Raw genomic sequence first — 24,540 nt, 5'->3', positions numbered from 1 at the left:
GATTTGGAGTTTGTGTCCAGTTTTGTCTCACTGCCAAGCGTGTGCTTTTTCCAAGGTACCAGGCTGCCTGGTCCGAATCTAGGCAGTGAGATGAAGGAAGAGTGAGAGACAGTCTTTCCTCACTTCCTAGTGAGAGCGGACATGGGAACCAATCACAACCAATGATTATGCCCAACATGATACGTTTCATACTGAGCCTGAGCAGCACAGGAGCACTGGCTGACCTTATGAGGTCACTGATGTCAGGGGTCACACTGGTCCCAACTCATTTGATAAATTGGGTCTTAAAAGCTGAGAGTGTGTCTAAATGGCAAGAATGGTAAAGGCTGGCTGTTAGGTGAAAGGCATTCCAGGAGAATGGAAAACCTGTATCATACCTTTCCCGTCCAGACCATACTGGCACCCAAATTGTAGCTGAGGCAGGCTTCTCTTTATACAGATGTTCTCACAAATCAATGGCTAGGGGATGATAGAATTGGCATATCAACATCCTGCAACCCCTTACAAAGGATCTAGGCACTGGCATCAATGGTGGCTAGCAACACAAAAAGAGAAATTACAGACATTATGTGCCTCCTGGGGGAAGTACACACCACCACCTAGGAAGTAGTCTTAACAATGAATAAAAGAAACACAAAAATTGAATCTGAATCTGGTTAAGACTCTCATCCAAGATCCAATTTTCAGAAGATTAAGAGGACTGAGGGAAACTCTACAGCAATGGTTCTCAGTTGGAGGCAAGTTTAGCCCCAAGGTGCATTTGGCAGTACCTGGAGATGTTTTTGGTTGTCACAACTGGCAAGGGGATGCTACTGGCATCTGGTGAGTAGAGCCCAGGGATGCTGCTAAACATCCTATAACGCATACGACAACCCCCACAAGAAAAATGATCCTGCTCAAAGTGTCAGTGATGCTGAGGCTGAGAAACCCTGTATTATAGGATTATTCCATTTCTTCAACGACAGGGAGTGATGGAAGCACTTACAGATTAAAATAAACTGGAAAGGACTACGTAAAGATAAACAGGCAAAAATTCAATTATAGTGTCTGGGGATGCTCACCTTGGCAATGAGAAGGTGATCACCAAACAAGTCAGAAAAGTGGTCAGGCTTATGCGGAGGCAATGTCCTGCCTGTTTCTCCCTCTTCACAGGGATGGTGGCTTAGAGGTGCTCACCTTGGAACAATGCACTTAGCTGTACAATTGTCTTTGTGTTTTCTGTATTATATCTAACAAGAACAGAGTTTAACATTATACTAACAACAAAATAAAAAGCCTTTCTTTTCTCACTTTGGCTAGGAGTTAATTAGCTTATAGCTACAGACTTTAAAAAAATCACTGATTCATCCAAGTCCATTTCTATTTCTTTTTCCATGTTTCCCACAGGTACTTAAAAAGTTATTTCTAACCTTGTCCACCCCTGTTGCTTATTTCTAGAGAATACCGGCTAAAGTCGCCCGGAGTGTTAAAGCAGCAAGCAGAATAATCGAGCATAGGTGCTGAGGTCAGACAACCTAAACTGTCACTCCGTTCCACCGTAGCAGTTCACCCAAGCTCCCTTCTCTGTAAAACGAGATAAGTACCTTCTACCTTGCTCATGGGGTTGTTGGGAGTATCAGACAAAGAATTTTGCTCATACTAATAAGCATAATTATCATAAAGATTATCATAAAGATTATCATAAGCAAAATAAGATATCTAGATTCTCTTAAGAATACAGTAGATCCTGAAAGACTCTAACTAGATTCTGAAAATAGCTCCTTTTGTAAAATTTAGCTCTTGATTAATTGCACACGTGTCCATTCAGCAAGCACTGAACATGTGCTGAAACCAGTCCTGGAGGCTGGGGATGCAGACAGGTCCAGTCTCCGTCCTCTCATCTTTCATAGGAAGATCTGAGATTCTATTGCTGCGTAGATTCACTCAGTTCCATTTTTTTATTACTGAAACTCACCACTTTTAGGCACTACAGTTACTTCCAATTTAAAATAAGGGAACTAAAGATCAGAAAACTGCAATGCATATCATGGTTACAGGTCTTCTGACATTCTTTGGGCATTTGCTGATTACCGGGCCCTCAGCAAAGCCCTTTTCACTCGCTGCCTCAAAATCGCCATGTGAAAGAGAGGAACTCTCATTATATCTGTTTCAGATATGAAAAGTAAGGCTGCCAGATAATCTTGAGCGTTCCTAAAAGCTGCACAGCCGGTACATGTCAATACTAAGATTCACCTGAACCAGCTTCAACTTAGGAGCCTGTCTTCTAATTTAAAACCCAGTGGATCTTGTCAGACTAGCTGGAGGCTGCTTTTAAGAGACCAAACTATTCCCTCTTCCTGGTAGGGCCGCTGTCTGTTTTCAAGGCATCATCTGCCTATGACATTGATTCTAAAATCTCTTCTGGATCTTTAGGTCTGTGAGCTTCTCTAGAAAGAATTGTGGTCTGAAGGAAAGCAGTGTCTCATCCTTTACAGAAATCAGAAAGGTGAACACCTTGCATAAATGAAGGCATGCAGCTCGTGCTGGGTCATCTATACTGTAGACCAGTGGTTCTCAAACTTTATAAATCATCAGAAGCACCCGATGACCTCTTCAAACCACTCCAAGTGTTTCTGACTCAGAAAGTCCCTGCATGGACCACCTAAATGCATTTCTAACACAAGCCCAGGTGATATAACGCTGCTGGTCCAGGGAGCACATTTTGAAAGTCAAGTCCTAGACTCATCTCTGTTGGTTCTGAGATATTAGAATGTTTATTCCCCCTTTCTGAGTATCCATGTGCCTCTGTCAAGAAAGCTGACAAGAAGTAAAGAATGGGGCAGTAGGGGTGGGCGCTTTCTGAAAATGGACAAGAGCTAACCCAGCACTTAAACTTTACAGAGCTTCCCCATCACCTGGAGACTTGTTATAAATGGAGCTTCTCAGAACCCACACCCCATCTGGCTGCACAAGGCTGGGTTTAGGGTCCTAGAAGCTTCCTTTGAAACAGGGTCCCCAGGAACATGGAAGCAGACGGTGTGCAGACCACCTCCTATAAAACCCTTGGAAAACAAAGACAAATCCCAGAGCTTGTAAGGAAATAGGTCCTAAGACCCTTTGCTCTGAAGGCCAGGGTTTGGCCTAGTGATTGGACATCCCACAGAACTGTATGCTCTTAGATGTTCCATAACAGAGAGTAAGAGAAAGTGCATCTAATTTGCGTGTGTGTGTGAAAACATCTAAGTCAAATATTCGACTTTAGGACCTTCAGAATGAATTTTAAACGAGAAAAAAAATATCATTTGAGAGGAAAGGAAGCTCTAGACCAGCACACCCTGGAATCTTTCAATTTAGAGCAGGTTTCAGAGTCAGGTGTGAATTGGAAATGTCCCAGAAGATAGGTACGGGGTAGTCAGAGCTACTACATTTTGCACCTGACACAGGATTGCTCCCTCCAGTAATGACAGCAGCACAGCCTGAGCAGTTTCAGTGTCTTAATCGCTTTCCCTTTCTTTCAGAATGCAGGGAATTTAGTCTAATTCTTCATGCCTTCCCGTAGGAATTATCGAGTGTCAGCTACCATAGAGACTCTGCAAGTCGCTTTGTATAAAAACTGTTTGCAGCAATTCAGAGGACTGTGTAATTGAGTTAACAAGTTGCAGGAAATGCATTTACATCCTGGACTGGAACCGACGACCTGTCCATGAGAAGGTATCGAGCAGCGAGGGCTGGCTTATTAATGCCAATCATTCACCGCACACTGCTGTAGTGAGCAAATTCTGAATTCCAGGCTCTTAACACTTTGATTACAGTTGATACAAATGATGGAAATTAAAAACCCCACTGTTGGCTAAATGTCAAAGGGAGGATTTATGTAAATTGATTGCATTAGGTGAATTGTTTGTGATGTAACATGTTCCACCTGATCTCTCAAGGCTGATACACGATAACCATGATTGAGAAAGTGAAGTGATAATGGATTTTGCTAATCCTATTTAATTGGGTCCTCCTCCCAGGTAAGGACTATCTTTGGACTATAGCTGAATCTACTCTAAAATGTGCCACACGTGGTCATCCTTTGATATCATCAAGATGCCGCTAAAAGACAATGACTCACTTTAATATTTTTAAATTCCCTTCTCCTAATTTTTAACAGTAATTCATTTTCATGGAAGAACATTTTGAAAATGCAGAGGTTTAAAACAAATTCAAGTTGTTTATTTGAATAAATAAACAAATGACTGCAAAATGAACTATTGATAATCTTATCACCCAATGATAACCGTCATTAGTTACCGTCTGAGTTTATTACCTTCTAATTATTTTAACCATGCTTTTTAAAATTTATTTTTCAAAGTAGAGATTGTGGTTTACATGCAATTCTTTTTATGTATCTTCTGATAAAACTATACCACATTTCCCCATATTATTAAAAATATCTTCATAAATCTAACAAATGACTTCTCAAGTCTAAGTTGTATGAATGAACTGTTACTATTTAGAGATTTCCTCTAAGGGCTAGTCATTTAGCATGTTTTCACTTTTGACTCCAATAAAAAAAATGTGATGAGCAATTTTTAACAGCTTTATTAAAGTATGATTTATATACCATAAGAAATCACCTGGAAGAACATTTTTTTTGTGACTCAATCTTTGTGTTTCAGGTGTTTCCTAAGGCTAGATATCCAGAAGTAAAACAATTAAGACAAAGGGTCTGTATATGTTTAATCTCAAGAAAAACTTTGACAAATGCCCTCCGGTATTGATTCATACTGCCATCAGCAAAGTATTAGAGTACTCATCTTATTCCACCCTGGTCAGCTTGAGTAGTAGGAGAAGTATTTAAGGTCCTGTCACTTTTAATGAAGAAGTCAAGATGTCACCATACAGTTCAAAAATGGAAAGTGCATTTAGGAATTTTCATTTTCACTTTCGATGCACTTTGCTTTTGTCCTTCCATCCTGCTTAGTTTTAAGGTAACATGGTATTCACAGGGGCTTCCCTTATTGAACTTATCGCTAATAATTAAGGTTGAGTGACAATATGAGTAAGTTGCATGCAAACCAAATAACAGCCTTACCTAAACAAAGAGACATAAGCTTCAACTCTGGGTTCCCAGTCATGAGCTATATTACCCTCTCTAAGGATTTAACCTTATCATTTTCCTTATCACTAGAAAAAGAGTTGACATAGAAGATGATCAAACAAAAGTTGCAGTCACTTAACCAGACAACTAATACATCTCCAGGTCACTGTTTGAGACAAGGGGCTTCATTTTTAAGAAGGTATGTTACATTTATTTAATAGATACCTAGAATTAAATTCTTTACAAAAGTCATAGTTTGCTTTCAAAGAAGGGTCTGTCTGGGCATGCCAAACAATAACACTCTGTGTTTGAAGAATACAAAATGATTTCTAAATATTCTTCCACCCTCTAGTTCCAGTAGCCCTTCTAAAAACTTGTTCTTAAAACTATCAAAGGGGCTTCCCTGGTGGCACAGTGGTTAAGAATCTGCCTGCCAATGCAGGGGACACGGGTTCAAGCCCTGGTCCAGGAAAATCCCACATGCCGCGGAGCAACTAAGCCCATGAACCACAACTACTGAAGCCCGTGCACTTAGAGCCTGTGCTCCGCAGCAAGAAAAGCCACCACAATGAGAAGCCCGAGCACAGCAGCAAAGAGTAGCCCCCGCTAGCCGCAACTAGAGAAAGCTGTGGGCAGCAGCAAAGACCCAATGCAGCCAAAAATAAATAATAAATAAATAAATAAATTTATATTAGAAAAAAACTATCAAAGAATGGCAAAATAACTAATTATGCCTGAACTACTCTCATGACTTATTCCATTCTCTTGAGGCATGCTGTGATTTAAAAAAATGAAGGATTTGTAACTGTTAGTTATCAGCACTTCATGTAACTTTTGATTTAAGTAACAAATACCATTTCAGCTCTATGTATTCATTATGCCACTAAACTGCAAAGGAAAGAAGCCAATTCTAATGAATTGTAACCATAGTTTCTTTTGCGTATTACATATTAGAAGTGGGTAGCACTTTAAATTATGGTACACAAAACAGCATATAATTAATTTTGAATAAAAGATAATGTATTCTTGCTAAATACGAGTTATTTTAAAATCTCTTAATGAAGAACTAAGCATATGCTGTGCTGCACTGTGAAAATGTTTAGCATATGTCATTAGAGCCAACATTTTGCATTTATTATTATATTTATTTTCAATAATAATATATTATTTTAAGTGAACACAAAAAAATGTAATCACTAGCATTCCAAATGTGGAAAATATATGCAAATTACAGGAAACTTTGTGGCTTCCCAGAAGTTGTCACTAAATAACTTTTTGATGGCATGGTGCGATTGCAATTTGCAATAGAATGAGAAAAATGGGAAAGACTGTTACTTTTAAATCACAGAACATATGCACAATGAATTTTAAAATTCAGATATGGAGATAAACATTTCTATTCTGAAAATTGACATGTTCTGAGTTTTCATGGAATAGCAATGCTTAAATCTAGACCTTAAGTTCTATCTGATTTAGTATTGGCTCTCTTTCTGACATTGTGCTTCTGGTTTTAAAAGGATGTATCCTGAAGGTTCTACACTCTTAGCACGACTGCATTGAACTTCTAACTGAGCATGATCCCTAGTCTTCATTCTGCCTCTAAATACCATGATCATCATTATCACCAATACCTCTACAAACAGCACCACCATCACCACCAAAACAGCACTGAATCTTGGGCCATATCCTTTCTAGCCTTACTCTCCACATCTGTACCATGATGATGCCTAATGTCCCTATAAACTAGCTATGTGCATAGGCAAACCACCCGTCATCTTTAAGCCTTACTGCTCTTAGCTATAAAATGGCTATGCTAAGGTCCTTTTTATTTCTAATAGATCTGCCCTTTTCCTCAGCTCTTCCTGACTGCCAACAGAAACACACAATAAAACCAGATTTTCTAAACTCACATATGCTTTTTAAGTAGCATTATTGAGTTGCTTCATTTAAATTTGGAGAGAGAAAAAAAAATGTGGACAGTAGAAATGAATTGTGATATTGCAAAAGCCTAGAATTAAAAACAAAATGTAAAGTTTATTTTTAAATTCAAGGTTCAGCTTCTCTTCCAGAGGAATAATGACTAATTCATCAGAAACAGACTGAACTAGAAGCAACCACTATTTCATTCTTCTCCAAATACCCTAGGTTTGGAGTTACGTTCAATATGTTTCTTTCTCAAGTACTAATGTGCAGTAATGAAAAATTGAAAAATGATAAAATTTTAAAAGAAAACAAAATAATTCATGATACCCTCACTGCATAATTGCCACTGGTATTTCAGAATGACTCCTTTCCATGACTCCTTTCCATCCTCTGGTGTGTGTATGTAGAAAGTTGAAATCACACTGAACAGGTAATTCAGTGGCCTACTTTGCACCTCTTAACATTTGACTCTAAGCATATGTCCACGTAGCTACATCTTCTTTGTGAATACTTCCAGTGACAATTACAGCCCACCATAAAAATACACCATAATTTATTTAACTGATCTACTCTTGATAGATATTTAAGCATTCTTTTCTTTTTCATTTTTTTTGCTATGATGAATATTTTGTGCATCTGATTTTTTAACATTTCAAGCTACTTCTTTAGTCTTAATTCCCCCAAATGTGAGATGAATATTGTAAAATCTCAGCAGAAATAATATTACTTTAAAATAACTTCAGTGGTTTATTTTTTGCACTGAAACACTCATCCTTATTGTTTTCTGTGAACTGTTTTGATCATACCTCAGCAAACCAGCACTGTTACCAATGTCCCTGGGTGTCCCATATCCCTTCCCACCACCACTGTTACAGTGGGAGAGAGAGATTTATTTTTATATACTGCTTCTCTTTCTAGACTAGGCTTTTCTGCAGGAAGATTCCAGATGATTAAACATCCTAGCCTCAGTTCCCTGCTTAAAGTCAGGCACATTGTAGGTGCTCAATAAACATTCTCTGAATTGATTAATGCATCTTGAAAATTATTTATGGAGCCCCATCCCTGTCCCAGCGCTATAAATGTATCTCTTGCTCAAGATGTAAAGATCTTCTCTATTTATTTTCCTTTATTTATATCCTGGCACATTCCACAAAGAATTTAGTGCAGGAGACCTCTCAGTAAATCAGTTCTGTCATCTAATGCTATTGCTGAGATGAATTTGCGAAGGACAAGGCTATTCTTTCAGATGTCATTTTAGCTGTTTAGTTTGCAAGGATGAACAGGAACATCAAATTATGTCACTTCTTCAGAAACGTCTTCTTGGGTCTCCTTAGCTTGAATGAGCCATTTCAGCTCTTTCTATTACATGACTCTATTTATGCGCTTTATGACAACTACCCCAATTTGAGATGGTCCTATCAAGGACGTTCTGCCTCTTCCAACAGAAGTCTCATAGAGGGCAGGGTCTGTCTGGTTCACTAACATAGCTCCATCTTGTAGAACTGTTAATTAGTACGTGGTATACTCTCAGACCTGGAAAGGTTCTTAGAGGTTATCACGTTTAGCTCCATTATTTAAAAAGAAAATGTAAACAGATGCCCCAAGAGGGAAAGTTAATTGCCCGAGGTATAACTAAAAAATGACAGAATCTGGGTGAGAATCTGGAATTCCTGACTCCCAGGTCAGTGTTCTTCCACAGCTTCTTGGTGATGCTATCTCTAAGCCTGGAGCAGAGGAAAGAGATGCTCACTCACACTGAGTGAAGGGAAATGGAAGTCCTTTGGACCAAAGCGATAGGAATCCCAGATTTCCCTGGTGGCGCAGTGGTTAAGAATCTGCCTGCCAATGCAGGGAACACAGGTTCGGGCCCTGGTCTGGGAAGATCCCACATGCCACGGAGCAACTACGTCCGTGTGTGCGCCGCAACTACTGAAGCCCATGCTCTGCAACAAGAGAAGCCACTGCAATGAGAAGCCCACACAATGCAACAAAGAGTAGCCCCCGCTCACCACAACTAGAGAAAGCCCACGTGCAGCAAAAAAGACCCAAAGCAGCCAAAAATAAATAAATAAAATAAATAAATATTTTTTTTAAAAAGTGATAGGAATCCCTTTTCTTGGTGTCTTTGGCACTATCAAATCCCTAAGTATAATTCTCTCTTTATATAGCCATTTGCACATCAACCATAATATAGATGGCAGCTGTCACTATCTTCCAGTTATTGGTAGGGACTCCTGGGACACAGAGGAGCTGTGGGACATGGCTACAGCTATGTGACCAAGCCCAGGCCAGGTGCCACGTGGCCATTTACCTGGTCCACAGACACATCTCCCCAGTTCTCTTATAACTCAGCTCAAATCATAGGCCCATTGTCCCATTCCTGCACAAAACCATGAACCATGATTCTACAGCAGACACTGTGGTTTCTCCTCATCCTGAGAGGCTTTTCCTTACAGGAAAGTACAGGCATACCTTATTTTCTTGTGTTTTGCCGTATTGTGCTTTGCAGGTATCGTGTTTGTTTTCGTTTTTTGCAAACTGAAGGTCTGTGGCAACCCTGCGCTGAGCGAGCCTATTGGGGCCATTTCCCCAAAGCATTTGCTCACTTCGTGTCTCTGTGTCACATTTTGGAAATTCTCACAATATTTCAAACTTTTCCATTATTGTTATATTTGTTATGGTGATCTGTGACCAGGGATATTTGATGTGACTATTAAAAAAAGATTATGACTTGCTAAAGGCTCAGATGATGATTAGCATTTTTTATCAATAAAGTATCTTTAATTAAGGTATGTACATGTTTCTAGATATAATCCTATTTCTCACTTGACTACAATATAGACTACAGTGTAACTTTTACACACACTGGAAAACCAAAAAATTTGTGTGACTTGCTTTTTGCAGTGGTCTGGAACCAAACCTGCACTATCTCCAAGGTATGTCTGTATATAAATAAAAAGAACCCTGTGTTAATATTGTTTATGTAGTGATGTGATATACTAAACAGATTCATTAAATTTCCAGTAATGAGAAAAAAATATGTCTTTTCTCAGGAGTTCATGGGAGGCCAAAGGCTAAAACCCACCTTGGATGCTGTACCTGTTCACTATTTATTTCTGAGACCCAAAGCCTTTTAGGAGTCCAGTGACCCACTCATAGACAGGTAAACTCTGGGGCCACAAAGGGAAAAGCCTTGTATGAAGCTAGTAGAGGAGACTAGAGACAGAGATGCCCAGAACTCGGGGCTCTCAGTGGCTCAGAGCCCAGTACTCTGAAGAGTGGTGTGGTTCTAGAACAATCAGCAGCTCTGGTTTACCTGCTTATATTCCTCTGTTTCTAGTCCATGCCCTCTTGGCTCCTTCTGGGAGAAAGCTGTGGAGCAGTGTGTTAAAGGAACAAGGAGAGGACTGGGGAGATGCTGGACTGAGACAGGATCTTCTAAATTCCATGGAAGTGTCACTACCTAAGAATCTTGATTACTAAGTGGTCTAGTATGCTTGGGCCCCCACTTGAATTAAGCAACCCTAGAGACATGTGTGTACACATACATATACACACACATCTATACATACATATACATCTCTCTCTCTATATATTGATATATACGTACATCTATACATCTATATGTAAATACATATGTACTATGTGTACAGTTTTCTGGGCTTATTGTTATACTGTTAGAGGCACTGGTCTCTTTATAAGGCTCTTTGAAAGAAATTCTACGGGCATCAGTGCCAAGAAATGTTTTGTCTCACCTGGAAACTAATGCATTTTTCATTTGTGGTGGTTGTCTAACTCTTGGTGTTTCTCCAGCTGCTTAGGTTACTAGGAAACAGTGCTACACGTCATAAATTATGGTGTGCTTTTCAATGAAGTTTCTTGCTCTACCTTACAACCTTCCTCTTGCTTCCCCCCATCTTAATTTCTTTTTAAGTTTATTTTGTTGAAATCTTAGTGCAGAGCTGGTATTTATGAAGGCCATTTCAACCTCTCTTAAGAACAGAAACAGCCACAAATAAATGGACAAGTAAATAAACCATACTGTCTAAGCTCTTCACCTGGCCAGCCTCTGGGAAGCCAACCACCTTTCTCCTGGCAGCCTGTCCAGAGATTTAGTTAAACCCTAACACATAGTAATTCCTTATTAAGGCAGAGTTGGTCCTCATGGTCGTACAAGGAGCATATACTCAAAGAACAGACTTCTAGCTAATTAATTTTGCTTTCAGTTATTCAACATCTAAGAGGCCTTTTTATGGTTCTAAATGTGTGCATTACAGCGTGGATCAGAACATACTGAAATTACCAATTTAATTACATCCTCCTCCTCCAGACTATTAGCACTTTAAGGGAAGAGACTGATAGTTTTACCTCAGTGTGCCTAGTACCTAGCACTGTGGCTATTACCTAGTAGATGCTTTGTGTGTAAATGCATGCTTGCTAACATAGCTTCTGTGTGCATGTGTGTGTGTTTGCATACATACATACACATATCTCTGCATGTATGTATCTATATTGCCTTTCACTGCACAAGCCTCTCTCAAGTCTCAAGCGAATCTCACCAGAACTTACGAGGCAGTGTTTTATTCTCTCGTGCAGTTAAGTCACAGACGCACTCACATGGCTCTTACATAGCACAGCGAGGCTTTGAGTCCAGGTTGGCCTCACTCTTAGCTCTGTCCAGTTTGCTGCATTGCCTCTCAGTGTGACATCACAGTGAGTTTCAAGACAGAATCACAACTAATTGGTTGTATGCAAAGATGTCTCCAAACATCTTTGGAAGAGATGAGCTCTAGATAGCTGGGTATGGCCGACCATATTCTCACACTGTTACGAGAAATACCATATTTTACATTCCTTCATACTCATTATACCCTTTGATTACTATACTACACCATCTAAAATACAGTTTTTAGAAAATGTAGTTACTACATGTGATGGTCAGCTTTATGTGTCAACTTGGCTGGGTTACAGTCTCCAGTTATATAGTCAAATACTAATCGAGGTGTTGCTGCAAAGGTATTTTGTTGATGTAATTAAACTCTAGACTCAATCTTCTTTAAGTAAAGAAGATTATCCTAGATAATCTGGGTGGGCTTGATTCAACCAGTTGAAAGGCCTTAAGAAGAGAATGGAAGCTTCTTTAATGAAGAGGAAATTCCACCTGAGGACTGAAGCATCAGCTCACACCCTACAGCTCCCGTCTGCCCTTCCTGCCCATCTGCCCTTTGGGTTTCAGACATGCTTCACCAACCTGCACAATAGCTTAAGCCAATTCCTCTCAATAAATCTCTTAATATATGTATATCCTATTGATTCCGTTTCCTCATAGAATCCTGGATGAGGCACTATGCGTACATCAATATTTACAAATGGGAAACTACAGAAAATTTCATACTCAAAAGAAATGGAAGGGGTTATACAATCTCCTGACAGCAGTCAGGGACACAATTTAACTCCCCTGAATGACAGTTGTCTCCTTACCTGCATCCAAAAGTAAAATTTCAAATTTGTTAAGAAAACCTAAGAGACAGTGAATTTAAGGAAGTTGGATTAAGGGGCCACCAGGGTATCTCCACCAGAATGGCGTTTGTTGGTGATACGAAAGGTGGGTAGACAATTGCTGTGTTTAATGCCCTCTGAGAAAACAATTCTCTGTTCTTCCACTAATAGTTAACATCTCTTATGAAGGCAGAAGTTCAGATTTAATGTAAATGTTTCTTCCTGATATGGACATTTAGTTGCTTTTTTTTTATACTGTCAGAAGTGAAAACCTAATAACTTTCCCTCAAAGCAATCCCTCCAATATGTGTGGGCTGTATTCTTCCAGGCATCATCTCAAAGCTTCTTTTCATTACTCAGAGGAACTATATTCTAATAAATCTATCCATTTCAACCATTTACTTACACAAACTTGTTGTACACATTCATCCACCTCTCAGAAGCCCCAAGAGATGCATACCACTACCCCACTACATCACTGCTAAGACAGACCGTCCCTGGCATAAAGGCAGTGAACACCCATGAGGAGACATGGGCAGGAACACACATGCCGTGACCAAGAGGCCCAGATTCTGCCCTTGGCAGAGCCCTGACCTCACCTGTGTTGCTGGTCAAGTTCCTTTCCCTCTCTGGGGCTGTCCTTCAACATGAGGGGACCTGACTCTCAGAACAAATGTTGGGATTCCCTGTAATCATTCATGAAAAATGTCGGCCATGACACTGATATCCTGTCCTCCTTTTCTCCCTCCCTCCATCCCTGCCTTCCTTCTTTTTCACTTTTCTTCTTCTTTTTTCTATTTTCCTTCTTCCTTCCTTCTTCTCCTCTACTCGTCACTTTGGAGGCCCCCAATAATGGTAAGTAACATCACAATCACCTTCCTCATCTTCATCAGCTGTACTCCTCAGCAGGGATGGGCAGAGAGAGTGGCTGTCATTCTCAAATGTCAGTCACTTCCTAACATATCACAGTGTCACGTTTTACTGATCACACTCATCATTACTGAAAAAATATTTTGTTCATTTATTTCTATTTTATTGGCTTTCCATAAGAGTAGAAACTATGTCTGTCTTGCCCGCCCTTTTATCTGCAGCCTAACGGATTATCAGTGTATCATGAAAACTCGCTAAATGTATGGACTGATGGATGACACATTTTTAATCTAATGTATTTTGCTTTGTGCGCAGGTAGCCCACACTGCAAGGTCTGAAGCTTGTGTCAACGTTAGCTCACTCCTACTTCTAGAAGCCAGGATTATCTCTGGGTGTAGGTAAGAATGACTCTATCTTGGCCACCCCCTTTCTGTGGATCCCTCTGTTAGACCCAGCTTTGGGGTGGAGACTTGGGAGAGCTGCAATGGAGCTAAGAAGTGTTAAAGAAGGGGGCTAAGGAAGCTGTGGTTCAAAAGGTGCCAAGACTGACATGTGGTGTGAACCTGTCTCCTGTGCCTTCCTTGTCTCCCTCTGTCCAGGTCTTAACACAAGCATGTTCACATACGTGTGTACCCACATGGCCCAAGCACCACACTGCATCTCCCTACTGTTCAGACTTTATTCGTTCCATTGAAACTCTCTCTAACCTTCACATGAATCTGATTTCCTGGATAAACATGGCATTGGAAGCAGCTGGGTCACTGAGTTATCACATCTTCTTGGTTTGCTTTGGACCTTTCTATCTGCAAACTGCTCAGGGCTCATTTAGGATGTAAGTACTTATTTTAAAGGGTTGTGTATCATATGTGAATAAACACAACCTTAAGTGAGACAATGTAAGAGAAAGTGTTATAAATTCACCAATACCGGGGGTTAACAGAAGTATTATGCTAAGATTACTAATGTTTCATCATCGTGGCATCACCATCATCATCATCGTCAGGTGGTTACAGTATTGTAGGAAGAGCCCTGGAAAGGGAGACAAAATTTGTGAAATCTAAATTCTTTTTTTTTTTGGCTGTGCCGCACGGCTTGCGGGATCTCAGTTCCCTGACCAGGGAACTAAGACCTGCTCTATCTACACAGTATATACTAGCTACAAGTGGCTACTGAGCTCTTAAAATGTGTCTAGTTCCAACTGAGATGTGCCGCACGGCTTGCGGGATCTTAGTTCCCTGACCAGGGGCTGAACTTGTATCCCCTGCAGTGGAAGTGCGGAGTCCTAACCACTGGACCGCCAGGGAATTCCCTGTGAAATCCAAATTCAAGCTCTGCATCTTGCCAGCTGCATAATGATAAGCATGTTACATACCTGAGCCTTAAGTTTGTCTGAAAAATAAGGGTGAAAGTACAGGGTTGTTTTGAGAATAAAATTAGATAACATAATAATGTGTCTTACAGAGCATCTTCCTCACCAATAGTTTAAAAATTTTTTGTTGTATAAATTGTCCTTTGAAAAATTAAGACCTGCTCTATCTGCACAGTATCTACTAGCTACAAGTGGCTACTGAGCTCTTAAAATGTGTCTAGTTCCAACTGAGATGTGCTTTATGTGTATAATACACACTAGATTTCAAAGACTTAGTATGAAAGAATGAGAAATATCACATCAGTCATTTTATATTAATTACGCATCATAATATTTTGGATATATTGGCTTAAAATGCATTATTACAATTGTCACATATCTCCTTTTTACTTTTTTACTTGTACTACTAGAAAATTTTAAATTTCATGTGTGGCTCACATTGGTAGCTTGCGTTACATGTCTATTCGACAGCACTGGCTTAGAGAGCTATCGTCCTTGTCCTGATATTTCAATTATAAACATACAAAAGCTCAAAAACAAAGGATTTAGTGGAGAAAATTGAGTTCTTAACATCCTCAGAGCTATGCAAATACGAGTCATGCTGGGAAAGAGAGCATTATTTATGGCAGTTTTTTTTAAAAAGTACAGCATGAAACCTTCATAAGCAATGGAAAACTACCCCTCAAATCCAGATGAGAGTTTGGGGTGGAAGAGAGAAACAATAGCTGAGTCAACTTCAGTAGAGGGAACAGAAAGGAACAAATGAATTTGGAGTCCTTGAACTTGGATACAATATCCACAGTGTCACTCGCAGTATAACCCAGGGCAAGAGTGTCTAAACTCGCTGCATCTCCACTGCCTCTCTGCAGAACAGAAATAACAATACACTTCTCACTCACAGATTACTAGCTAACGTTTACTAAGTACTCAGATCTTTGTAGATGCCATTGTCACCCCAACGGTGCAGATGAGAAAACTGATACAAAAAAAGGATAAGTTATATACACATGGCCACACATGCTGAAAAATGGTGGCAGTGAAATCTCAACCTTCCTAGTCTGAACCTAATTCACAGTGAGCTTTTAATCATTGCTCTATACTCAGATCAGACTTTCCCTGCTGTCCACAGAACTAGAGATAATGAACTTAAAGCACGTTACCAAGATCATCAAGGAATGGTACACATTTTTACTGTTGTTATGAAGGCACAACAGAGCATTGAGAGGATACTGAATTTATATCACTCTGTGCTGCATTAGGTCAAAAGAGAAACCCCAAAAGATGAGGAGGAACCCACGCTGACTTCGGAAACTCAGAAGTATTAGCAGTGTCCTGGATCCTGCAAAAATTATTGAGTGCTTTGGGGAAATAACATTGAAAAGTTAGCCTATGGGGGGCTTCCCTGGTGGCGCAGTAGTTGAGAGTCTGCCTGCCAACGCAGGGGACACGGGTTCGTGCCCCGATCCAGGAAGATCCCATGTGCCGCGGAGCGGCTGGGCCCGTGAGCCATGGCCGCTGAGCCTGCGCGTCCGGAGCCTGTGCTCCGCAACCGGAGAGGCCACAACAGTGAGAGGCCCGCGTACCACAAAAAAAAAAAAGAAAAGTTAGCCTATGAAATATGAGCCAAAAGACTTCTGGCCTCACAGATAATAGACTTAAAATCTGTTTCTACATGTTCAATATAATGAGTGACAGAAGTCTTTCCCAAACTACATTGTATCCCTAGGGTCACCTTTGTAGACACAGCATCAAGTCACAATGTCTTTATTTAAGGTCAAGCATAAATGTCATAGAAATCAAACTATTTACATAAAGGGTTGTTTTGTTTTGTTTTGTCTTGTTTTTGTACAAGGCCCAGCAGGGCACTGGGAATGAGGCCGAAGGGGAGCCAAATACAGTGGGAGATGAGGGAATATTCCTACCTGGGGTAAGCTTCTGCCAGGAATGGCCCCTAGGAATCCCCCAGGGGGTGTAACCGGGTCCAGCACGCTGGATGACCTCCATCTACACACCCGCCCAACACAAATGTCACCTCACAAAGTAACAGTCACATTTCAGTAACTAGCCAACCTGGCACCTCTGCAGGAGCCATGATTATTTCCAACAAACTAATTTCTTAGTTAGTTTTCTTAGTTAGTTTTGTTCAATTTGGTACAAAAATTAAAGTTATATTAGCACAATTTCTCACATTCAAGAGCATGTGAATGGCATTCTCAATGCTCTCCAGTAGCAAGCCCAACTGAGCCCTGAAGGGAGGTGCAACAAAGCAGGTGAAGTTACTGTTTCTAAAATAGCTCCCTTTTGCATCCAAATCAGCGTTGCATGAGGAGGCATGATCAGTGGGCCAAACCCATACAGTCAATGTAACTTTCTCAGAGGAAGAAAACAACCTTCAGAAAAAAATGTTGAGTCATTGCCCATGCAAATGTAAAAACAGGGGAAACAATACTAGAGATAGTATCAATAGTTTCAACATTAAGCAAAGGCAGGCAATCTTTGAGGAGTGATGCTATTTCCATGAATTTAATCAATTGACATTCTTACCCACAAAGCTTGTCTCACTTGCTTTGTTTTTATAACCCTTGCTTTAAATGAGTTAGGGAACAGGTTCTGGAGGCTCTTTGCCAGAGCTGAGGATTAAGTTCTGAGTTTCCAAGAGCCTACCACCCATTTGGTTTTCACAGTCCAAATGAAAATCTGAAGTCCAGGAGCTGGGTTAAGAGGAGAATAATACAGGTATATTCTCTGGGTCAAGCAGGTGACTGACTCTTCTTTTTGGACTTTTTTAAACAGAGCTCAGCTGTTCTTCCTGAGGGAGGCAGTTTTCCATTGGAACCTTCTTATTCTACAAAAGAGGAAACAAATCCAGACAAGGGAAGTGAGTTCCCTCTTGTCCCACGGTGAGTTGATTAACAAATTAGGGATGAGGAAATGGATGGGTCATTTTACAGATGAAAATGCTCAAAGAATATGAGAGCAGACAAAGAAATACTAAGCACAGAGACCCTGTGGACTTCATCTCTTTGAACAAGACTCTGGCAGGTTGGTGTTTGCAATTGCATTGGTTTTTGAGTCCTAGCTTGGAGTGTCAAATCTTCCTGTCCTCTTCAAATCCAGTGTAGATGATTTTTTTATCTCTCAGAAACCTGGGTCCTTATTAATATGCATCAGAGCAGCTGCGGTGTGACTCTCCCACCTTTGCTGCAGAAGGAGAGAGTGCCCACTGAAGGACAAAGAGTGGGTTTACATGTCTTCTCTCAACATCCCCTAGAAACACATTTTGAACCCTGGGTGCCACATAAATGTTCTTCTGTGACACTGTTGACGGCATCTTCCCTTCACCTATGCCAGGGCTAGACAGGAACCAAAATATCAAGAGAGAACATGGATCATGGAATCACAACTTCTATTCTGCCTAACACATCTTTTAAAATAGTTAAGTCGCATGAGCACATGACAGAAAACAATATTTGGTGTCATCTATAAATCGTCGCAGGTGGGGAGAAAGCCAAGAATCCGGCAATTTGGGATGCATTAGAAGAGTCACAGGAAAAGCTTTCTGGTTCTTTCAGGTCCTGGGTTCAAATCCTTTGCAACTGTCTATCAGTGTGATATTGGGGTTTATTGGGAAGATGCAAAGAGATAATCTCTGGAAGGCTCAGTAGCAGGCACTCAGTAAGCGCTTGGCAAAATACCCATTCCCATTCCTTATTGACAATCAGTAGCAAGTCTCATGAACCTATCCTGGAAGCCTCTTGAGTCTGTCTTTCTGTAACAGAGCAGTGAAGAACATAAATTCTCTCTGTTCAAATCCCTGATTGTCCACTTACCAGAGACATAACACTGGGGAAAGTTGTTTAACTACCCTGAGTCTTGGTTTCCATGTTTTATAAATGGGGATAATTATAGCTTCCACCTCGTTAAGGTTGTAGTGAGGATGGATTGAGATAATTTATGGAAAGTGCTGAGCACAGTGTGTGCACATAGTAAATGCTCAGTACACATCAGTGATTGATTGTAATAATGTTGCCCTCTACTCCCGGCTTCCTGTCAGTTTCCCTGTTTAGAGTCTCTGCCCCTTTGTCAGTTCTTCTCAATGCCGGTCCAGAAATCATTTAATAAAGCATTGAACACATCACTCCCCTGCTCTAAACTCGCAAAGCCTCCCTAGAACCTGGGGAATGAAGTCCAAAGCCCTAAATTTGACATGCAACATACTTCACAAAGAGTCCCAAACTCACCACCCTGCATGCCTCCTCTGCCCACTATCACCAGCAGGCAAAACAAAGCTGTGCATTTACATCCTGGCGTTTTTGTCTGCATGGCTCCTTCTCCAGAATGCTGAGATGTGACGGTCAGAAGGCACCATGCCAAGTAATTTGTGGAAGATTTGAGAGCCAGACCATTTTAGAGTTGGAAAGGACCCAAAAGGCCACTTTACAGATGAGGAAACTGAGGTTAATTGGCTTGCCCAAGGCCACACAGCTATTTATCAGAACACCAGGGTTTCACTAGGCTGGTCTGCCTAGAAGGAGGAAACCACAGGGCAGCCTATTAGGGAAAATCTGTCAGCAATTGGCTGCAAACTTGCTGACAGGTTATCTTTCTCCATTCATGGGAAATGAGACAGAAGAAAAGCACCCAATGAGAAAAGAACATGAGACATGCCTCTGTGTAAGTGAAAACCGGGTCCCTCTCTGGCTTGCAATGCGGGGCACGGCAGGAGGGGGTTCATGGCGAGAGCAGCTGAAATGATTCCGCAGGATCCATCCCTCACTTCAGAGACATATCCTCTCAGGCTGCATTAGTCTCCTGACTAATGCTCCCAAACGCACTGTGGAGGTTTGCTGAAGTTGAAGATTCTCTGTAAGGTTTGCAGGAGGAACAGTGATGAATAAAACACAAGAATCGCCAATGCATTACTTTGAAGGCGAGTGTGCCCAGTTCTAACTGCTAAATTGCAATTTTTACTCTAAGATAATAATACTAATAGGATGCTTCGTTTACATAGTGCTTCTTAAGTTCCCTAGAATAATAATAAAAATGAAAACTACACCTTATACTGCAGGTGTGTCTATATATGAAGTATACGGTGGAGTGAGGCAGTTCAAGAGCAAGCTCCCTTCGCTATTGGGATATCTTAGGGGAAAGTGTTGTGAATTGGAGTTGTTTGCATGAAGTACGCCGGATTTTCAATTTGGATTTGGAATCTAAACACAGTTTTGCTGCTATTGTCAATGAACTATTTTATAAAACCTTTAAATATGTTGTTAAATATTTAAAACCTTTAAATATGCGTGCTTTAAAAAGTTAGACAATGGAAAGATAACTATCGATGTAGCTGCCCGAACAGCCTCACCTATGTTTAGTTGGTCGTTCTTGGTCTATGATCTGGATTTGTGTCCACGGTGACCTGTCAGGGAGTGCCACACAGAAGCTGAAATGCACAGCTCCAAGACTTCTGTGCAGCTTGGTGACCGCTGGCTCAGGCCTGGGCAAGGGGTGCCGTCAGCCACAACATCAGAACCGTTCAGTGGCTTAACTCCCTGGCCCAGCAGACGGGCTAGCAAGTCTCAGAAGCTTTGAAACTCTGAGCTTCCCTGAAAGCTCCACTCTCTGGAAGGATGACGCTGATTCCTTTCAGCAGTGGGTTAGGCTGTCCTGGGATGATAAGGGACCAGCTGCAGAGGAAGCTTTCCTCTGTCTTTCCTTGCTGCCCTAATCTGCCCTAATTTAAGCACTGACAGCTTCCACCTGATCTTCCAATCCTTGGGCCAACAAAGAGGCCAGCATGCTGGGAGGGTGTGGGAGCTGTCCCCTCCAGAAGCTGGGATGTGGTGAGGTCACTTGCCCATTCTTATGGGGGCATCCTTTGTGCTCGTATCAATGCCTAGAGAGCTCCTATGTATTCCATCCTGCCTTCTCCAAGATTTTGGCTCTGAATTCAGAATACTCCTTTCTATCTGGCTGCCCTTAGATTAGGAATACAATTTGGACTCTTGTCCCTGAATCTGGCCTTAGTTTTCTCTGGATAATATTTTTGGGAATTTTGCATTGGTTCCAGAGCCAGCATCCATGGGCCACTTTACCATACAATCTGCCCTGTTCTTTCCAAGAGACCATTTGCCATTCAGATGCCTAGCAGTTATGCTCTCCACCATGGCTGCCTATGGAAATCCTACTTCATCCTCTGAGCTCCTGAGCCTATCACTAGGCTTCTGCTTAGGTCCTGACATCCTGCCCAATTCTTGCTCAACCCAAACTGGACCATTCAATGTTTAATAAGGGCTTTCTCTGCTCTATCCTCACACCTTAACATCTATCTGTCTATCAACATTCTATTAAGCATTTGAGAGGAACTCAAAAGCCAGATACCCCACTCAGTATTGCAGGGGATAAGTTTTCTTACAACAGTCTTGCAAGGATATGCAGGGAAATGAAGCCTTTTGGGTTTCTTAGTTCAAAGCAACAGATACAGACTCTGGGTAACACAGTGCTTGCAGGAAGACTAGAGAAGCAGGGTCAGAAAATGGTCAGGAATGTAGGAGCCTGGGCAGTCAGAACCACAGACCAGATCCTGCCACAGAACCAGGTGGGTGAGGGCACTGTGGCTGTCCCCGCTGAACACGGGTAGCGATAGCTTGCTCCACCACCCTGGTTACCCTTGGAAATTGATGATACAGCAGTCACTGCCACAATGACCAGAGGGAGTTCTTCATGACCAGTGATTGTGTGTGCGTGTGTGTGCACGTGTGTGCACGTGCTCACGTGCACAAGCATAAGTGTAAGATACTGAATCCAAATTTAAAGCACACTGGGAAGTTGAATCAGCATTTTAGCTTCCAGGAGAGCTAGGGAAGCAACTCTGTGGCCCTTCAAGGCTGTGGAGTAGAAGGAGGGCTTTCTTTCTAAAGAGTCTTATTGTGGGTTAGTCTCCAAACACAGGAAGGGGGTTTGGGTGCTATGCAGTCAAACAAACAAACAAGCAAACAAAATGGCAATTATGCATTACAAGAAATGAGTAACATGAAGAATATTGTATTTCAGGGTGGAATCACTCAAAAGGAGTGTCTTCAGTAGTTTAACAAGATTCTGTCCCTGCTTCTATTCTGTTTTTTTTAATTGTTGTGTTGTGTTTTGTTTCTAATAAGAAAGGTAGGTGTCTGAGTAAACCAACCTATTGCATGGGGCTAGGAGGGATGACAGATATTCTGGACAAGAGACTAAAGGTTTAAATTTAAAAAACATTTTGGAAGGCTGGATCAATGGACCCAGACTATAGATATGAAGTATAACAGAGATAATAATAACAGCAACCTCATTCCATGCACTCTTTAAACACTTTTTTATATATTAATATTGTTTAATATCAGAACCATCCTATAAGGTAGATATCATTAACCCAGCGTTACAGTTCAGGACATTGAGAAATAGATATAGTGACTTGCACAGCTGGGAAGCGGCAAGCTTTGAAGCAAGGCAGCCTGACTCCCTAGCACGGCTGAAGGTGCCTTATCATGTCTTATGTGCACAGGGACAGGTGGGGAAATGTGACCTAACAGCAGCACATAAGGAAAAACAAATAAACAAATAAACTGTGGAGCATAAGTCCTCTGGGTGATGTGGCTGGCAATAAAAGCTAATGTAATGTAGCCTCGGGATGCAATAAAAGAAGTGTGTAGAAGGGAGTTGATAGTCTAGAGTCTAGCTGCCTCTAGATTTCTGTCTTCAGTCCTTCCCTCCGAGGAGGGCTAGAGCAAAAATGAATGGGGTGTTCATTCTAGAGATGTTAAGACCAGGGAGAAGGCATCCTGGAAGACAACTTAGATCCTGAATAACTGCAATGGGGAGGAAGAATTATATCTATTCTGCATGACATCAAAGGCTTGTACCAAAGAATGCAACCTCTGGGGAGACAGAGTTTGGCTCAACCTAAGGAAGTATTTCTAGAAGTGAAAGCTCCTAATGTCTCAGTGGTCTGCATCCAGGGGCAATGAGCTCTATATGACTAACGATGCTCCAGCCATCACCACATGGTAGCCAGGAATGGCATAACGTGTTGGTCTGGGTGGCCTCTAGGGTCCCCTCCTACCATGCAGGAGTGCAACGCTGTTTTTCCTTCCCCAGACCGTCCCTGGTCATTAAACTGCATGTGGCTTGTCCTCACTGTGGCCCTCTTTGTTTATACTTCCTTTGCAGCATGGACAGTATGAGGCCTTGAGATGTTACAGACAGACCTAGTGTGTTCTGCACCATTGATATTGTCAGCTCTCTGAAGGAAGGCCCTGTGATTTGACCACTTCATTGTGCCCAGCCCAGGCCTTTCAATAAAGTATGGGACAAAGAAATGAGTTTGAGATGGAGTTCAAACCAAACCCTGCCAGAGGGCCCTGTGAAAGCTTAGGGGTGGCAAGGTGAGGATGCCATTCCTACTCTGTTATCTCTGGAAACTTGGAATGGAGGTATTAGTGGTAGATGTCTTTCAGATAGGACAGAGCTGAAGGGTGAAGTCAAATGGTACATATTGCAAAATATTATCAAATGGCACTGCATTGGCTGACCCTGCCTTCCAAATAGCAGATTCATGCAAAGCCCCATATATAGATGTTACGATTTAACTGCCAAATGATGTTACAGGGTGAATACATACATATACATATATCTATCTATCTATCTATATATATACACATCTATATACTTGAACCAATGATCTGTTTAAATAAGAATCAGACCACAGGTATATAGACTCTAAAGAAAAAATAAAAAGGCTTCTGCTTTCAGATAGTGGTAAAAGATCCGGTTAAGAGCCAAGACCCCCCACTCCCCAGTTCTTGCTCCCCTCTGCTCCTAAATCACCCAGTGACCTCAGGCAAGCCATGGCTCTTCTCTGGGTCCCTGGACCCTCATCGCTAAAAGAAGATCGACTGGAATAGCTGATAGTTCAGTTAATGACTTCAAACATCTGATTCCTGAGAGTTCTACTTGGTAAAGTGGGATGTCCAGTCCTTGTTACAGGTAGTAGGAGGTCCAATCACCGTATGGTGGTTAGACTTCAATAGAGACTCTGATGTAAGATGTCACATGTTAATGGGGACATTGACAAAATGGAGTGGAAGTAGAAGGGAGAGATGAGGACGGTGAGAGGTCTGTAAACTGCATCTCGCCAGATTAGCTGAAGCACTGAATGGCAGAGCACACGGACCTAGGGGTTAAGTTCGGTGTCAGATGCCCGAGTCTGAATCCCAGCTTTGCCAGTTGCCACCTGTGGAACACTGGGAATGTCTGGGTTTTTCCTCTGTAAGGAGCTAGCAATCATTTTACCAGCTCGTAGGGTCACTGTGGATAAGTCTCATGTTATAGAATGTTCTTAGCACAGTGCCCGAAACTAGCTAAGTGCTCAATAAATACTTCTTATTGGATTTTAACTGTCATTGGATGCCATTTTCAAATATTTGTAGGGCTGTCAGAGAAGGAAAAAGCGATGGCGAGCAGGGGCAAAGTGACTGCTGGGAGAAAGTTACAGCAGAGGGGTATTTTAGCTCCTCATATGAGCGGGCATTCTAAGGAGCAGAGGTAATGAATCCCCTCTCATGTCATGGGTTTCCAGAGAGGTCGCTAGCGTGCTGTCATCAGGACACTGAAGCAGCCGCAGGGTGAGTGGCAAGCAGAAAACCTGCTGAGAGGGAGAGTTAGACCATAAGATCTCAGAGGCTCCTTTTACGGTCAAGATTTGGGATCCTGTAGGGGCACACGGTCAAGCCGTCAGCTCAGCTCTCTGTCCAGCTGCTCTTCTCCAGGAAGCTGAGGAGGCCCA

General features: G+C 41.5%; 2 protein-coding genes across 13 annotated transcripts in view; one reads left to right on the top strand and one right to left on the bottom strand.

The window, feature by feature from the left end:
• CDH11 (cadherin 11) overlaps positions 1-24,540 on the bottom strand; it is a 140,996-nt gene that overhangs the window by 108,664 nt on the left and 7,792 nt on the right. The window lies entirely within an intron of this gene.
• LOC307179510 (uncharacterized protein) overlaps positions 1,685-24,540 on the top strand; it is a 511,372-nt gene continuing 488,516 nt past the window's right edge. For 10 of the 11 annotated variants that reach the window (XR_013825403.1, XR_013825404.1, XR_013825406.1 and 7 more), the window contains exons 1-6: positions 1,685-3,690; positions 5,156-5,264; positions 10,042-10,151; positions 13,673-13,755; positions 13,957-14,189; positions 17,520-17,626. The gene's annotated coding sequence lies outside the window, so the exon portion shown is untranslated. Of the gene's footprint in view, positions 3,691-5,155; positions 5,265-9,254; positions 10,152-13,672; positions 13,756-13,956; positions 14,190-17,519; positions 17,627-24,540 lie in introns of those variants that run through there. The other variant, XR_013825412.1, reaches the window with a different exon arrangement.

The sequence above is a fragment of the Stenella coeruleoalba genome (assembly GCF_951394435.1).
Source record: "Stenella coeruleoalba genome assembly, chromosome: 20".
Classification (NCBI taxonomy): domain Eukaryota; kingdom Metazoa; phylum Chordata; class Mammalia; order Artiodactyla; family Delphinidae; genus Stenella; species Stenella coeruleoalba.
This window is presented reverse-complemented; position numbering and strand designations above follow the sequence as displayed.